The sequence below is a fragment of the Macaca mulatta genome, chromosome 15 (genome assembly GCF_049350105.2).
Source record: "Macaca mulatta isolate MMU2019108-1 chromosome 15, T2T-MMU8v2.0, whole genome shotgun sequence".
Classification (NCBI taxonomy): Eukaryota; Metazoa; Chordata; class Mammalia; order Primates; family Cercopithecidae; genus Macaca; species Macaca mulatta.
Window position 1 is genome coordinate 19378459 of NC_133420.1, and position 18209 is coordinate 19396667.

The following is an 18209-nucleotide window of genomic DNA, read 5'->3' on the forward strand; positions in this document are numbered from 1 at the left end:
AGGTGATCTGCCCACCTGTTTTTTGACAGTATTGCTCTGTCACCCAGGCTGGAGTGCAGTGGTACAAACATGACTCTGCAGCTTCATCCTCTCAGGCTCAACCGTCTTCCCACCTCAGCCTCCAGAATAGCTGGGACTACAGGCGTGCACCACGATGCCGGGCTAAAATTTTTTTTCCAGCTAATTTTATTATTACTATTTTTTGAGACGGAGTCTTGCTCTGTCACCCAGGCTTTAGTGCAATGGCATGATCTTGGCTCACTGCAACCTCTGCCTCCCAGAGTCAAGTGATTCTCCTGCCTCAGCCTACCGAGTAGCTGGGATTATAGGCGTTCACCACCACGCCCAGCTAATTTTTGTATTTTTAATAGAGGTGGGATTTCACCATGTTGGACAGGCTGGTCTCGAACTCCTGACCTTAGGTGATCTGCCTGCTTCAGCCTCCCAAAGTGCTGGGATTACAGGCATGAGCCACCGCACCTGGCCCACCTGAGATCAGGAGTTCGAGACCAGCCTGGCCAACATAGTGAAACCCTGTCCCTACTAAAAATACAAAAATTAGCCAGCTATGGTGGCGCACTCCTGTAATCCCAGCTACTTGGGAGGCTGACGCACAAGAATCGCTGGAGCCCAGGAGGTGGAGGTTGCCATGAACTGAGATTGTGCCCCTGCACTCCAGTCTGGGCGAGAGAGTGAGACTCTGTCTCAGAAAAGAAAAAAAAAAGGCTGGGCACGGTGTCTCACGCCTGTAATCCCAGCACTTTGGGAGGTCAGGGTGGGTGGATCACGAGGTCAGGAGTTTAAGACCAGCCTGACCAACATGGTGAAACCCATCTCTACTAAAAATACAAAATTAGCTGGGCGTGGTGGCGGGTGCCTGTAGTCCCAGCCTCCCGGGAGATTGATGCAGGAGAATAGCTGGAACCCGGGAGGCGGTGCTTGCAGTGAGTGGAGATTGCGCCACTTCTCTCCAGCCTGGGTGACAGAGTGAGACCTCGTCTCAAAACAACAACAACAACAACAAAAAAACCAGAACAAAATCGAGCAATATTTAGATAAGCAGAAAGCAGAATCCAACAAAACGGTGAGGAAAGCTGGGTGGGAGTGGAGGGTATCAGCAAAACTCAGTTCTTTGGAAAAATTAGGTAACTTGAACCTAGGACCAAATGGGCTGTCACACCACCCCATTTAGAGTCCTTATTGGCATAGAGATGACAAAAGTGGACTCTGTGATGGCCTATCATGATCTCAGGATAGCAGGATAGGGGAACTCTGAGTCGTGGCCAAAATATTTGGTCAATGTACACAGCCTCAGACAGCTGGGAATACCACCCCAAATCACCTGGATAAGAAGATGTTTTCCTTATCCCATGTCTTTAACTCTGAGAAGGGTGGAGTTGAACAATCAATGATTGTTAAAAATGTACCAAATGTGTAAGCGTCATGAGGTATTTAAGCTGAGTTTTAAAATTAAAATTCTGCTAGGTGTGGCAGCTCATGCCTGTATCCCAGCATTTTGGGATCCTCACACAGGAGGACTGCTTGAGCCCAGAAGTTTGAGACCAACCTGGACAACACAAGGAGACCCTGTCTCTACAAAAAAAAAAAAAAAAAAATTAGCCAGGCGTGTTGGTGTGTGCCTGTAGTCTCAGCTACTAGGGAGGCTGAGAAGGGAGGATCGCTTGAACCTAGCAAGTCAAGGCAGCAGTAAATGGAGATCTGTACTCCAGCCTGGGCAACAGAGCAAGACCCTATGTCAGAAAAAAAGAAAAAGTCACCCAACAGGCTGAGCGCGGTGGCTCACGCCTGTAATCCCAGCACTTTGGGAGGCCAAAGCGGGTGGATCACTTGAGGTCAGGAGTTCAAGACCAGCCTGGCCAACATGGTGAAACCCTGTCTCTACCAAAAATACAAACATTAACTGGGCATGGTGACGCTTGTCTGTAGTCCCAGCTACTTTGGAGACTGAGGTGGGAGAACCATTTGAACCCAGGAGGTGGAGGTTGCAGTGAACCGAAATCAAACCACTGTACTCTAGCCTGGGTGACAGAGCGAGACCCTGTCTCAAAACAGACAAACAAACAAAAACCCCACCAGCAACCTTGCTGACAAATCCACAGGCCCCCACGTCTGCCAGTTGCCTGCCTGGATGAACTGGGCATCTGGGGGAGGGGCGTGGCCCCCAGGCTACTCTTCTTGGCCTTCACAGCTGAAAGGCCTAGGTTGAGCCTCAGCTTACTGTGTTTACTGACTGGGTAATGTGACCTCTGTGAAGCTGGTCACCTATGTATAAAATGGGGATTAAAACGACACCCACGTGCTCATTCTCTTTCATCCCACCCACGTGTGTTAATCGCATGCTCCTGTAGGCCAGCCACTGCTCTGGGTGCTAGGACTTGGTACTCAAGGACAGATGAGGCTCTAGGTCTCACAGAGATGATGATGTAAGGGGAGCAGGCAAGAAAATAATGGAGTGATGAGCACAGGGAGGAGATCTGGCTGGTCAGTGAAGCAGAGGCTGCGGACCTGATTTATTTAATATGTAAGTATGTATGTAAATTTTTTTTTTTTTTTTTTTTTGAGGCTGAGTCTGACTTTGTCACCCAGGCTGGAGTGCAGTGGCGCGATCTTAGCTCACTGCAACCTCTGCCTCCCAGGCTCAAGTGATTCTCCCACCTCAGCCTCCCGAATAGCTGAGACTACAGGTGCACACCATGACACCTGGCTAATTAAGACCCTCAACTTTTTTTTTTTTTTTTTTTTGGGGAGGGGGGAAGGAGTCTCGCTCTGTCACCCAGACTGGAGTGCAGAGGCGCAATCTCGGCTCACTGCAAGCTCCGCCTCCTGGGTTCACGCCATTCTCCTGCCTCAGCCTCCCGAGTAGCTGGGGCTACAGGCGCCCGCCACCACACCCAGCTAATTTTTTGTATTTTTAGTAGAGACGGGGTTTCACCATGTTAGCCAGGGTGGTCTCGATCTCCTGACCTCGTGATCCTCCCGCCTCGGCCTCCCAAAGTGCTGGGATTACAGGCGTGAGCCACTGCGCCCAGCCGACCCTCAACTCTTAAAAAAAAAAAAAAAAACTAAGGCCGGGCGCGGTGGCTCAAGCCTGTAATCCCAGCACTTTGGGAGGCCGAGACGGGCGGATCACGAGGTCAGGAGATCGAGACCATCCTGGCTAATATGGTGAAACCCCGTCTCTACTAAAAATACAAAAAACTAGCCGGGCGAGGTGGCGGGCGCCTGTAGTCCCAGCTACTCGGGAGGCTGAGGCAGGAGAATGGCGTAAACCCGGGAGGCGGAGCTTGCAGTGAGCTGAGATCCGGCCACTGCACTCCAGCCTGGGCGACAAAGCGAGACTCCGTCTCAAAAAAAAAAAAAAAAAAAAAAAAAAAAAAAAAAACTAAAATGATAAATTTTACATTATGCACATTTTATCACACCCACATAAAAACCATAAAAACAAAACAAAAGCTCTTTCTTGACCTCATAACTCTTTACGATTACTGCATTCCTCTGCCTCCTTTAGAGCAAAACTCCTGGAAAGGTGGTCTCTAGTCACTGTCCCCAGTTCCTCTCTTCCCACGTTCCCCTGAATCCATGCTAATCAGACTTTCCCTCGCCAACACGTTCCTGAAATGACTCTTGTCAAGGTCAACAATGACCTACCTCCTCCTTGTTAAATCCAGCAGCTCCTTCTCAGCAGCATCTCACACAGCTGGTCACTGACTCCTCCCAAAAGACACTGCCTTCAGGAGGCTCCTCCTGGTCTCCCCATCTCCCTCCCTGGTTCCTTCTCAGTCTCCTTTGTGGGGCTCCTCCTCTCCTGAGCTCTTCTCTGGCCCTGGCTCTTCCTCTGCCCACACCCAGTCCCTTGGTGACATCAACTCGATATTGCCATGGTTTTTCTTATTGTTTTGATATAGAGTCTCACTCTGTTGCCCAGTCTCGCTCTGTTGTGCAGTGGTGTGTTCTCAGCTCACTGCAACCTCCACCTCCCAGGTTGAAGCGATTATCATGCCTCAGCCACCCGAGGAGCTGGGACCACAGGTGCGAGCCACCATGCCTGTCTAATTTTTGTATTTTTTGTAGAGACAGGGTTTTGCCATGTTGCCCAAGCTAGTCTCAAACTCCTTGACTCAAGTGATCTGCTCACCTCAGTCTCCCAAAGTATTGGGATTACACGTATGAGCCACTGCACCTGGCCACCATAGGTTTTTTTTTGTTGTTTTTTTTGTTTGTTTGTTTGAGACGGAGTCTCGCTCTGTCTCTCAGGCTGGAGTGCAGTGGCACGATCTCCACTCACTGCAAGCTCTGTCGCCTCCCGGGTTCACGCCATTCTCCTGCCTCAGCCTCCTGAGAAGCTGGGACTACAGGCGCCCGTCACCACGCCCGGCTAATATTTTTGTATTTTTAGTAGAGACGGGGTTTCACCGTGTTCGCCAGGATGGTCTCGATCTCCTGACCTTGTGATCCGCCCGCCTCAGCCTCCCAAAGTGCTGGGGTTACAGGCGTGAGCCACCACACCCGGCCCACCATGGTTTTTAATAGCATTGATGCATTCACTATACTGATGGTACCCATTTTTACACCTTCAGCCTGACTTCTCCCATGAACTCCATTCCACTGTTACTTTAACATTTCCACTTAGGAGCTGTGTTTGCATCTCAAACTAAACTCTTCTGAATCCTAACTCCTCATCTTCCCCCAAGACCGGCTCTTCCCAGGGACTTCCTCACTCCAGTGCATCACAGCTTCACCCTTCTAGTTGCTCAGGTCAAAATCCTAGCAAGGTTCCCTTTCCTCAGACCCCGTATTTATTTGTTTATTTTTTGAGACTGAGTATCACTCTGTCGCCCCGGCTGGAGTGCAGTGGCATGATCTTGGCTCACTGCAGCCTCTGCCTCCCAGGTTCAAGTAATTCTCCTGTGTCAGCCTCCCAAGTAGCTGGGACCACAGGTGCATGCTACCGTGCCCGGCTAATTTTTGTATTTTTAGTAGAGACGGGGTTTCACCATGTTGGGCCAGGCTGGTCTCGAACTCTTGACCTTGTGAACTGCCCACCTCTGTCTCCCAAAGTGCTGGGAGTATAGGTGTAAACCGCTGTGCATACCCCCTTTTTTTTTTTTTTTTTTTTTGAGACAGAATGTCACTCCATCGCCAAGGCTGGAGTACAGTGGTGCAATCTCAGCTCACTGTAAAACCTCCACCTCCCAGTTCAAGCAGTTCTGGCTCAGCCTCCCAAGTAGCTGGGACTACAAGCAATCACCACCATGCCCAGCTAATTTTTGTATTTTTAGTAGAGACAGGGTTTCACCATCTTGGCCAGGCTGGTCTCGAACTCCTGACCTCAAGTGATGCACCTTGGCCTCCCAAAGTGCTGAGATAACAGGTGTGAACCACTGCACCTGGCCCATACCCCATTTTATTTTTATTTTTATTTTTTTGAGACGGAGTCTTGCTTTGTCACCTAGGCTGGGCGCCCAATGGCACGATCTTGGCTCACTGCAACCTCCACTCCTGGGTTCAAGTGATTCTCCCACCTCAATCTCCCAAGTAGCTGGGATTACAGGAGTGAGGCACCGTGCCTGGCTATACCCCATTATTAAATCATCAGGCCCTGACTTCAAAATACGAGTGTTTCCAGAATCTGACCACTTCTCACCATTCACCTGCTGCTCTTGGTCTTCTTCCACTCAGTGGACAGAAGTCTCCTCTAAAAGTGCAATTGGGCCATACGCGGTGGCTCATGCCTGTAATCCCAGCACTTTGGGAGGCCGAGGCGGGAGGATTATCTGAGGTTGGGAGTTCGAGACCAGCCTGACCAACGTGGAGAAACCCCGTCTCTACTAAAAATACAAAATTAGGGCTGGGCGCAGTGGCTCAAGCCTGTAATCCCAGCACTTTGGGAGGCCGAGACGGGCGGATCACGAGGTCAGGAGATCGAGACCATCCTGGCTAACACAGTGAAACCCCGTCTCTACTAAAAAAATACAAAAAGCTAGCCGGGCGAGGTGGCGGGCGCCTGTAGTCCCAGCTACTTGGGAGGCTGAGGCAGGAGAATGGCATAAACCTGGGAGGTAGAGCTTGCAGTGAGTTGAGATCCGGCCACTGCACTCCAGGCTGGGCAACAGAGCTAGACTCCGTCTCGAAAAAAAAAAAAAATACAAAATTAGCTGGGTGTGGTGGCGCATGCCTGTAATCCCAGCTACTTAAGAGGCTGAGGCAGGAAAATAGCTTGAACTCAGGAGGCAGGGGTTGCGGTGAGCCGAGATCGCGCCATTGCACTCCAGCCTGGGCAACAAGAGCGAAACTCCGTCTCAAAGGAAGAAAAAAAAAAGTGCAATTGGATCTTATCACATTTGTGCCCTTCCCATCTCACTTAGAATAGAAACCCAAGGCCGGGTGCCTTTAATCCCAGCACTTCGGGAGGCTGAGGCAGGAGGATTGCTTGAGGACAGAAGTTGGATACCAGCCTAGGCAACAAAGTAAGAACCATTTCTACAAAAAATAAAAAATTAGCCAGGTGTGGTGGCACACACCTGTAGTCCTTAGCTGTTTGGGGGACTGAAGTGTGAGGAAAGTTTGACCCCAGGAAGTTGATGCTACAGTGAGCAGTGATCTCGCCACTGTACTCCAGCCTGGGCAACAGAGTGAGACCCTGTCATCTCTAAATAAATACATACATAAATAAACAGAAGCCCAAGTCCTTAAGTGGCCTGAAACCCTCATGATCTGCACCCCCTACTCCACTCCCTCTTAACTTCTCTGCTCTCCCCATTGATGCCCTTGCTGAGTCCACATAGCCTTCTCTTTTTTTTTTTTTTTTTTTGAGACAGAGTCTCACTCCTGTCGCCCAGGCTGGAGTGCAATGGCACAATCTCAGCTCATTGCAATCACTGCCTCCCAGGTTCAAGTGATTATCATGCCTCAGCCTCCCAAGTAGCTGGGATTACAGGCACGCCACCACACCCAGCTAATTTTTCTATTTTTAGTAGAGACAGGGTTTCACCATGTTGGCCAGGCTGGTCTTGAACTCCTGACCTTGTGATCTGCATGCCTCGGCCTCCCAAAGTGCTGGGATTACAGGCATCATGAGCCACCGGGCCCAGCCCTAGCTTCTTTTTTCTTTCCCTTTTTTTTTTTTTTTTTTTTTTTTTGAGACTTGCTCTGTCACCCAGGCTGGCTTGCAGTGACATGATCTCAGCTCACTGCAACATCTGCCTTGGGTTCAAGCGATTCTCCTGCCTCAGTCTCCCAAGTAGCTGGGATTACAGACGTCCCACCACCATGCCCAGGTAATTTTGTATTTTTAGTAGAGATGGGGTTTCACCATGTTGGCCAGGCTGGTCTGGAACTCTTGACCTCAGGTGATCTAGTTGCCTAGACCTCCCAAAGTGCTGGGATTACAGGCGTGAGCCACCATGCTCAGCCTCTTTTTTCTTTTAATTTGTTAATAGAGATGAGGTCTTGATATGTTGCCCAGGCTGATATCAAACTCCTAGGCTCAAGCAATCCTCCTGCCTCGGCCTCCTGAGTAGCTGGGATTATAGGCGCACTCCACTGTGCCCGGCCCATGTTGGCTTCTTCACTGTTCCCGATCACACCTGCCCCAGGACCTTTTCCACTTGCTGTTCCCCTGCCTAGAACACTCTTCTCCCAGGGGGCTTCCCCCAGGGAGCCACGGCTCCCTCTCTTACCTCCAACAAGTCTTCATTGCACTGATGTCTCACTTTATTTAAAACTGCCCCAGAGGCCATGCAGTGCCTCATACCTGTAATCCTAGCTACTTGGGAGGCTGAGGCAGGCAGATCGCTTGAACCGGGGAGGCAGAGGTAGAGGTTGCAGTGAGCCAAGATCATGTCACTACACTCCAATCTAGGTGACAGAAGGAGACTCTGTCTCAAAAAAAAAAAAAAAAAAAAAGAAAGAAATGTTCCTGAATGCTCTGCTTCCTAGGCCCCGGACCCAAATTTGAATTCATTCAATATATATTTGGGAGAGGCAGGGAGACTCACATTTGGTGAGCTTCAGGTCTCATCCCTCTTTCCTGATTTATTTTTCTCTCTAGCCCTTATCACCATCTGAACAAATATTTATTTTTTATCTGGTTTATTATCTGTCTCCTTTCACCCTAGAATGAAATTCTAGGAGGGCAGAGATGTCTGCTTTGCTCACTTTTGCATCCCTAGAGTTTAGAGCAGTGCCTGAAAGAATACTGTGGAAGGAATGCAAATGCCTACCTAACTGCAGCTTTCCAGGTCAGCTTTCCCCTCTACTCTCCCCAGCCCACTTCCCTCTCTTAAGTGCCCCCTCTCTACTCATCCCCAGCCCTCCTCAGACCCCACTGCAGCAGCCCTCCCAGGCACCTGGAGTGTCAGATCACTGAAGTCCTACTTTAAGCTATAACAACCTTGCATTTCCCCAGGGCCAGGAATATGCTTGGGACACACGAAATGTCATCATACTAATGAGCTGACATTTTACCTACAACTTTACAGTCATTAAGTCAGTCTCCATACAGATGAGCCCTTCAGAAGTGACTACAGCAGACATGATATGACCTATTTTATGGATGAAGAAACTGAGGCCAGGTAAGGTGAAGCTACTAGCCCGGCCTATATCTACATAGTCTATCTCCATGACATGGCCTGTTGAGCTTTCTGTTTGGCCATAGTTTAAAAAACAAACAAAAAAAACCCATCCCTGCCACCATATCATCAATGTCTTGATTTCCTCTGAAACATTCTGTTAGTCCCTGACTAACTCCATCCTCTGAGCACTTTATTTTTTTTTAAATTTAATTTAATTTAATTTTTTTTTTTTTCCTTGAGATGGAGTTTCCCTCTTGTTGCCCAGGCTGGAGTGCAATGGAGTGATCTCGGTTCACTGCAATCACTGCCTCCAGAGTTCAAGCGATTCTCCTGCCTCAGTCTCCCGAATAGCTGGGATTACAGGCCCGCACCACCATGCCTAGCTAAATTTTGTATTTTTAGTGGAGATGGGGTTTCACCATGTTGGCCAGGCTGGTCTTGAACTCCTGACCTCAAGTGATCCACCCACCTTGGCCTCCCAAAGTGTTGGGATTACAGGTGTGAGCCACCGCACCTGGGCCCTCTGAGCACTTTAGCAGGAGCCTGGAAACTTATCCCAGAGATAGGCTGGGTAACAGGAAGGACTAACCTTAGTCACACCAAAGGAGCTCCTATCTGAGTGACTCTGGATCCAGATGCTGCTATGGGTGGTGGAGGCTGATTAGGAGACAAGCATCGAAGGTAGGCAGCCAGGGTGTGGTGAGTGGTGGGGGCGGGGGTGCTGTCCCAGGGCCTTCCAGCAGCCATGGGGTCTGTAAAGCAGGCTGAGGTCACAGTGACCTCCTGCCTGCACTCCTCTTCCAGCAGTCCCCAATTCTAACCCTCCATGTATTTTCTGACCACCTATGAAATCAGAAGCGAGAAGAGCCCTAAGATGGGAAAACAGGTCTTGCTCCTCCCTGGCAAACCAGCTGGGCAAGTTTGCTGGTTCAAGGGTGGAGGGTGGAGGAGCGAGTAAACTCCAGGGAATGAATGGAGCCAGCAAATGCCAGGGTCTGGGAGACAGCTCTGGGGCAAATCCAGATAAAAATCATGCCTGGGTTTGATCTAGCACAGACCACAGCCAGCATTTTAGGATCAGGTGACTGTGTAGATGTGTTTGAAGATGGGCTGGTTTTGAGGCAGGATTTCAGAGGATGTGATTAGTGCTGGTCAGAAGAAGCAATTTCATCAACCATCAAGGTACACGCACAGAACAATGTACCAAGAACACCCAAGGGGCCAGGCACGGTAGCTCACGCTTGTAATCCCAGCACTTTGGGAGGCTGAGGCAAGTGGATCACTTGAGGTCAGGAGTTCGAGATCAGCCTGACCAACATGGTGAAACCCTGTCTCTACTAAAAATACAAAATTAGCTGGGCATGGTGGCACATGCCTGTAATCCTAGCTACTTGGGAGGCTGGGACAGGAGAATCGCTTGAACCGGGGAGGCGGAGCTTGCAGTGAGCTGAGATTGTGCCATTGCACTCCAGCCTGGGCAACAAGAGCGAAACTCTGTATCAAAAAAACGAAACAGGCCGGGCGCGGTGGCTCAAGCCTGTAATCCCAGCACTTTGGGAGGCCGAGACGGGCGGATCACGAGGTCAGGAGATCGAGACCATCCTGGCTAACACGGTGAAACCCCGTCTCTACTAAAAATACAAAAAACTAGCCGGGCAAGGTGGCGGGCGCCTGTAGTCCCAGCTACTCAGGAGGCTGAGGCAGGAGAATGGCGTAAACCTGGGAGGTGGAGCTTGCAGTGAGCTGAGATCCGGTCACTGCACTCCAGCCTGGGCGACAGAGCGAGACTCCATCTCAAAAAAAAAAAAAAAAAAAAAAAAAACGAAACAAAACAAAAAACAGAAAAACACCCAAGGAGTTTATTAAAATATATTTTTGGGCCTGCAAAGTCAGGATTCCTAGAGGTTGGATACCCACATCTTTATTTATTTATTAGAGACAGGGTCTCATTCTGTCACCCAGGCTGGAGTGCAGTGGCGTGATCTCGGCTCACTGTAGCCTCGACCTGGATCCTCCTGCCTCAGCCTCCTAAGTAGCTGGAACCACAGGGATATGGCACCACACCTGGCTAATTTTTGTATTTTTTGTAGAGATGGGATTTTGCTATGTTGCCCAAGCTGGTGTTGAACTTCTGGCCTCCAGTGATCCTCCCACCTTAGCCTCCCAAAATGCTGAGATTATAGGCACCCAGCCCCAAATCTTTATTTTTAAAATCCCTCTCAATCCCAGCAGTTTGGGAAGCTGAGGTGAACGGATTGCTTGAGCCCAGGAGTTCAAGATCATCTTGGGCAACATAGGGTGACACAATCTCTATAAAAAATACAAAAATGAGTTGGACGTGGGGGCATGCGCTACTCAGGAGGCTGAGGTGGCAAGATGGCTTGAATCTGAAAGGTTGAGGCTGTAGTAAGCCCTGATCACACCACTGCACTCCAGCTTGGGTAACGGAGCAAGACCCTGTCTCAGGAAAAAAAAAAAAAAAATCCCTCTCAGATAATTGTGATATTCAGAAGTTTGGGAATTAGCCTGGCCTTTAAAGAGCAAGTGTTTGAAACCCCTTCAACCTGTGAGTCTGCTCCTTAGCTGTGCTTCCTTGGGAAAGTGACTTAACCTCTCTGAGCCTCATTTACTTCATTTGGAGAATGAGGACAACTCTAACTGCCTCTCAGGGTGACCATGAGGAACACATGTGATAGGCAGAGCGTTAGGCTCAGGGTCTGGCACAGGGAATGTTCTCCAAGTTAGAGTGTGCTCATTAGCTGCCACAATGATTATTCCGCCAAGAACTTTTGGGATTGTGGGATGAACACGAGAAGCTGAAGGAGTCAAAGGTCAGGAGGGACTTCACTCCTGTCCAGACTTGCTCATGTTAGGAATGAGAGGCTCACTGGAAAGGAAGCCAAGCAGGCTGCCTACAGGAACCAGGAAGGAGGGGCCCAGGCCAAGTCCAAGGCAGAGGCTGTTCATTTCTGGCCACTGACCTGGCCGCTAGGTCAGGGCCCTGGGCAGATACAACATACAACAAACATAGCAGGGCTCTGTGGTTAAGACCTGAGGCTTAAGGGCTTGGAGAGCGCTGCGTTCAAGTTCTGATTCCTGTTTTAGTAATGCATGACCTCAGATAAGAGACTCAAGAGGCTCCACTGGGGAGGCAGGCAGCACACTGTGGCTACTTAGCCAGGTTCTGGAGTCAGATAGCTTCGCTGCTTCTCTGCACGCTTCTGAGCCTCAGTTTGCTCCATTTGGAAATGGGGACTCTCAACCACTCTCTGTTGTTGGGGGCAGTCAATGAGATATTGTGGGGCGTGGTAACTCAGCTCCCCATCTGCCTCGCAGAATTGCATACGTGCTGGAGATTGTGGCCATCAATCCCTTATCTGGTGAAACCTTTGGCTCAAAACTGGTTTGGGTGTGTGATTGTTACCTTTCACCTCATTCTCAGGTCCATCCACATGACATGGAACCTGGAGCTTTCCTCCCAATTTCTCCAAAAAATCAGGGTCGGGGGCCCTAACATCTCTTAGCCCCAACCACAGAGGGCACTGGGCCCTTGGCCTGGGCTTCCTCCCTTCCCTCTCTCCCCAAGTGGCCCCTCCTTTTTTTTGAGACAGGGCCTCACTGTATCACCCATGCTAGAGTGCAATGTGTGATCATGGTTCACTGCAGCCTTGACCTCCTGAGCTCGATAGATCCTCCCTACTTCAACCTCCTGAGTAGCTGGGCACCACCATGCTTGGCTTTTTTTTTTTTTTTTTTTTTTTTTTTTTGAGATGGAGTCTCACTCTGTCGCCCAGGCTGGAGTGCAGTGGTGTGATCTCGGCTCACTGCAAACCCCGCCTCCCAGGCTCACACCATTCTCCTGCCTCAGCCTCCCGAGTAGCTGGGACTACAGGCGCCCGCCACCACGCCCAGCTAATTTTTTGTACTTTTAGTAGAGATGGGGTTTCACCGTGTTAGCCAGGATGGTCTCAATCTCCTGACCTCGTGATCTGCCTGCCTTGGCCTCCCAAAGTGCTGGGATTACAGGCATGACCACCGCGCCCGGCCCATGCTTGGCTACTTAAAAAATTTTTGTGGAGGCGAGGTCTCACTATGTTGCCAAGGTGGTCTCGAAATCCTGGGCTCAATTGATTGTCCCGCTTTGGCCTCCCAAAGTGCTAGGATTATAGGCATGAGCCACCACACCGTGCCCAGCTGATGTGGCCCCTTCTGAGCAAAACTAGAGTGGGGCACTATTTGGTGACACTGCTCTGTGACACATTTCTGTGTCAGGCCACCCAAAAATGACCCCTTCAGTCCCTAGGGACAACAGTGCAGGCTGTACTGTGTTAGTATTTTGAACTCTGTAGGTGCCGGATGATAAATATTTTCGAGTAGGGTTGATACCGGATATGATCAAACAAACCATGTATGTGTACACACCAGGCAGAGTAACCTCTGCCACCTGTTTTCCAGCACATGGGGGCACACCCTGAGGGATCCGCATCTTGTCACTTCAAACTCCTAAGAGGGGTGCTACCAGAGAACCCCTCTTCTATGTGTTCTGAGGATTCAGCCTTCACGAATCTGGCCTGGCAGGCTGGAATCTTTCCAACAAGGCCCTCCCAGGGCTTGCTTCCCAGGGCAGTTGAGCACATCTCTGAGTGGACACTGCCCCCTCGAGGCCGTGCCCACTAAGACACCTGCGCGAGATGAGCTCACACAAGAGAAACAGACCCAGGTGGATGCTTTCCTTCCAAGCGTCCTCCCTGGGTGCCTCAAGATTGAACCAAAATGCAGAGCTGGGTTACAATTGTGTTTGGGGAAGGCTTTCATCTTGCACCAAGAATCCAAGCGGACATAGCCTGCAAATCGCCATCCCTGATCACCTTTCAACCAGACCAAATCCCTTTGTGTCCTGGACCAACTAAGTTTTCTGCCTCTGGAATACTCTCCCACATTCTTTTTTCTTTTGAGACAGAGTCTCCCTCTGTTGCTTAGGCTGGAGTGCAGTGGTACAATCTTGGCTCACTGCAACCTCTGCCTCCCGGGTTCAAGTGATTCTCTTGCCTCAGCCTCCTGAGAAGCTGGGATTACAGATGTGTGCCACCAGGCCCGGCTAATTTTTATATTTTTAGTAGAGACGGGGTTTTGCCATGTTGCCCAGGCTGGTCTCCAACTCCTGACCTCAGGTGATCCACCTGCCTCAGCCTCCCAAAGTGCTGGGATTACAGGCGTGCAGCCCTGTCCCACATTCTTACCTGGCTGCCTCCTACTGGACAGACATGGATGTCTCTTCCCGAAGCCTGGGAAGTTTCCCAGTGTCCCATATTGGTTGGATGCAGCTCCAATGTGCTTCCATAGCCCTGTGGCCGCATTTTATCCATATTGTCATGGCTGCTTGAGTCTCTGACCTCCCGCTGACAGGCAGGCGAACACTGTGTGGCAGGGACCCAGATACCGGGGCTCCCCAGAACCTGGCCCTGACAGATTTTTTGTGTAGGAAGAGGCAAGACCAGCCAGCTCTCCACATAGAGAACATGGTGTAAGGTGAGAAAAACTCAAGGAAGGGCTCACCTCTCATGGGGCTCCCACCCATTCAGAACCTGGCCGCTTCCCTCTCTTCCTCCTCCTCCTTCTCCACCATAAAACCAGGTGGCCGGCCAGGCATGGTGGCTCATTCCTATAATCCCAGCACTCTGGGAGGCTGAGATGGACGGATCACTTGAGGTCAGGAGTTTGAGACCAGCCTGGCAACATAGTTAAATCCTGTCTCTACTGAAAATACAAAAATTAGCCAGGCATAGGGGTGGCCACCTGTGATCCCAGCTACTTGGGAGGCTGCAGCAGGAGAATTGCTTGAACCCAGGAGGTGGAGGTTGCAGTGAGCTAGGGTTGCGCCACTGTACTCCAGCCTGTGGCGACAGAGTGAGACCCTGTTTTAAAAAACAAACAAGGCCGGGTGTGGTGGCTCATGCCTGTAATCCCAGCACTTTGGGAGGCCGAGGCGGGCGGATCACGAGGTCAGGAGATCGAGACCATCCTGGCTAACACGGTGAAACCCCGTCTCTACTAAAAATGCAAAAAATTAGCCAGGCGAGGCGGCGGGCACCTGTAGTCCCAGCTACTCGGGAGGCTGAGGCAGGAGAATGGTGTGAACCAGGGAGGCGGAGCTTGCAGTGAGCCGAGATCGCGCCATTGCACTCCAGCCTGGGCGACTAAGCGAGACTCTGTCTCAAAAAAACAAACAAACAAACAAACAAATAGGCCGGGCGCGGTGGCTTAAGCCTGTAATCCCAGCACTTTGGGAGGCCGAGACGGGCGGATCACGAGGTCAAGAGATTGAGACCATCCTGGCTAACATGGTGAAACTCGTCTCTACTAAAAAATACAAAAAACTAGCCGGGCGAGGTGGCAGGTGCCTGTAGTCCCAGCTACTGGGGAGGCTGAGGCAGGAGAATGGCCTAAACCCAGGAGGCGGAGCTTGCAGTGAGCTGAGATCCGGCCACTGCACTCCAGCCTGGGCGACAGAGTGAGACTCTGTCTCAAAAAAAAAAAGAAAAATAACAAACAAATAAAAACACAAAAGACAAACCCATGTGGCCCAGAACATTAAGGGAGGAGAGCAGGTAAGGCACTCAGGCACTCATTGTCTCAGGCAAGGCAAAAGCTGGGTGGGACTGGGCCAGGCACGGTGGCTCACGCCTGTAATCCCAGCACTTTGGGAGGCTGAGGCAGGTGGATCACCCGAGGTCAGGAGTTGGAGACCAGCCTGACCAACAAGGTGAAACCCAGTCTCTACTATAAATACAAAAATCAGCCAGGTGTGGTGGCGCGTGTCTGTAATCCCAGCTATTCAGGAGGCTGAGGTGGGAGAATCACTTGAACCCGGGAGGCGGAGTTTGCAGTGACCCAAGATTGCACCACTGCACTCCGGCCTGGGGAACAAGAGCAAAATTCCATCTCAAAATAAAATAGATAAATAAAATTTTAAAAAGCTGGGTGGGACCTAAGATACATGAGAGCCTCTGAAGCCCCTCACAGTCCTGGTTCTTTTTTTTTTTTTTTTTTTTTTTTTTGAGACGGAGTCTCGCTCTGTCGCCCAGGCTGGAGTGCAGTGGCACTATCTCGGCTCACTGCAAGCTCCGCCTCCCGGGTTTACGCCATTCTCCTGCCTCAGCCTCCCGAGTAGCTGGGACTACAGGCGCCCGCCACCTCGCCCGGCTAATTTTTTTGTATTTTTAGTAGAGACGGGGTTTCATTGTGTTAGCCAGGATGGTCTCGATCTCCTGACCTCGTGATCCGCCCGTCTCGGCCTCCCAAAGTGCTGGGATTACAGGCTTGAGCCACCGCGCCCGGCCAGTCCTGGTTCTATCTCCAGTGAGGTCATTCGCGCTCACCCAAGACCTAAGGGAACAGGAGCAGCCATGTTCATCAAGGCAAGTGCTGAGCGTGTGAGATGTGCAGGTGGAAATGATGTCGTCTGATGTGAATCTGACAAAATCTTGTTCCCAGGGGCATCTGGTTTGGTAAGAGTCTGGTGCAAGGCCTTGTGTGTGGAAAGGGGTTAGACAGACCTGGGTGCTGGTTCCAGCTGCCCCTGACTCACTGTGGGACTTTGATAGGTCGTTTCCGCTCTCAGAACCTGTTTCCTCATCCAAATGGGAACAATTATGGAACTTAGTTCAAAGGTGGTTGTGAAAACCTGTTGACATGACGAGGAGAAAGCAGAAAGTGTAAGAAATGACAAGGAAATCCCAGAAATGAGAATGCCCGCTGCCTGGGGCCACTGTCACTGAGGCTTGTACTTTTTGTGTGTGTGTTTCTTTTTGAGACAGAATCTCGCTCTGTTGCCCAGGCTGCAGTGCAATGGTGTGATCTCGGCTCACTGCAACCTCGACCTCCCAGGTTCAAGCGATTCTCTGCCTCAGACTCCTGAGTAGCTGGGATTACGGGCGTGTGCCCCCATGCCTGGCTAATTTTTTTTGGATTTTTAGTAGAGATGGGGCTTTGCCATGTTGGCCAGGTTGATCTTGAATTCCTAGCCTCATGTGATCTGCCTGCCTCGGCCTCCCAAAGTGGTGGGATTACAGGCGTGGGCCACCACACCTGGCTGTGTGTTTCATCTAGAAGAGCTGATAGATGGAGACAAGGGTCCGAAGTCTGGACCAGGACCAGAGCACAGGCATGGGATACTTGATGGCAGGGTGTGGGGGTAATGGGTCGCTGTCTACTGTAACCCTAGGAGCCCGGTTGTGGGCAGTTGCCCACCAGATACTCAAAGCCGCCTCTGGAGGTGGGTCTTTTGTGGCTGACTCCCTATGAAGTGCCTGTGTGCTCACCCTTATTTCCCAGCCTCCCTCTTGGCTAGTTTGGGCCAAGTGACTAGTTATAGACAAGGAGCTGTGAGTAGAAGTTATGTCTCCCAAATAAGGGGGAGTTGGTTTGGAGTTGGTGTGTCTTCATCTCTCTCTTCCCCTGCTGTGGTCATTCTGGTGGCCACATGTTCTGATGGTATAGCTCAAAATAGAGGAGGGCTACCAGACCCTCATTAAACTGAGACAAACATACCTTTATTGTGTTCAGCCACAGAGGTTTTGTGGTGGTTTGCTGAGTTGGTTAATGCTAATTACCCTGGTGAATACAGTGCTACTATTATCTCCACTTTATTGGGACCACGTCAGTTGCCTGTAGTCACACAGCTTGTAAGTGGGCAGAGCTGAGACTCAAATCGAGGTCTTACTTGTATGGCTGGTTTTTAGAAACCAAGTTTCACCAAGTTGGCCAGGCTAGTCTCAAACTCTTGACCTCAAGTGAGCTGCCTGCCTCAGCTGCCCAAAGTAATAGGACTACAAGTATGAGCCTGTAGTCTGGTCTAAAATTTATTTATATTATTTATTTATTTATTTATTTTTGAGATGGAGTCTCGCTCTGTCAAACAGGCTGGAGTGCAATGGTGTGCTCTCAGCTCACTGTAACCTCTGCCTCCTGGGTTCAAGTGTTTCTCCTGCCTCGGCCTCCAGAGTAGCTGGGACTACAGGTGCGTGCTACCACGCACAGCTAAATTTTGAATTTTTTGTAGAGCTGGAGTTTCATAATGTTGGCCAGAATGGTCTCAATCTCTTGACCTTGTCTCTGACCTCCTTGGCCTCCCAAAGTGCTGGGATTACAGGCATGAGCCACTGCACCCGGCCTACTTTTTTATTTTTTTGAGATGGAGTTTCACTCTTGTTGCCCAGGCTGGAGTCCTGTGGCGCAATCTCGGGACATGTTTTTTTTGTATTTTTAGTACTGACAGGGTTTTGCCATGTTGGACAGGCTGGTCTCGAACTACTGACCTCAGGAGATCCACCCACCTCGGCCTCCCATAGTGCTGGTATTACAGGCATGAGCCACCACGCCCGGCAAAATTTATTTATTTTTTTGAGACCGAGTTTTGCTCTAGTTGCCCAGGCTGGAGTGCAATGGCGCAATCTTGGCTCACCGCAACTTCCGCCTCCCGGGTTCAAGTGATTCTCCTGCCTCAGCCTTCCAAGTAGCTGGATTACAGGCATGCGCCACCATGCCTGGCTAATTTTTTTGTATTTTTAGTAGAGAGGGGTTTCTCCATTTTGGTCAGGCTCGTCTTGAACTCCC

General features: G+C 50.4%; 1 long non-coding RNA gene across 1 annotated transcript; it reads right to left on the reverse strand.

Annotated features, from left to right (window-relative positions):
• Positions 1 to 4239: 4239 nt before the first annotated feature.
• Positions 4240 to 7935, reverse strand: LOC144335072 (uncharacterized). Its single transcript, XR_013405512.1, has 2 exons — positions 7629 to 7935; positions 4240 to 5249 (listed from the first exon to the last, which is right to left on the reverse strand). It is a non-coding gene; the product is annotated as an uncharacterized LOC144335072 (long non-coding RNA).
• Between the last annotated feature and the right edge of the window lie 10274 nt (positions 7936 to 18209).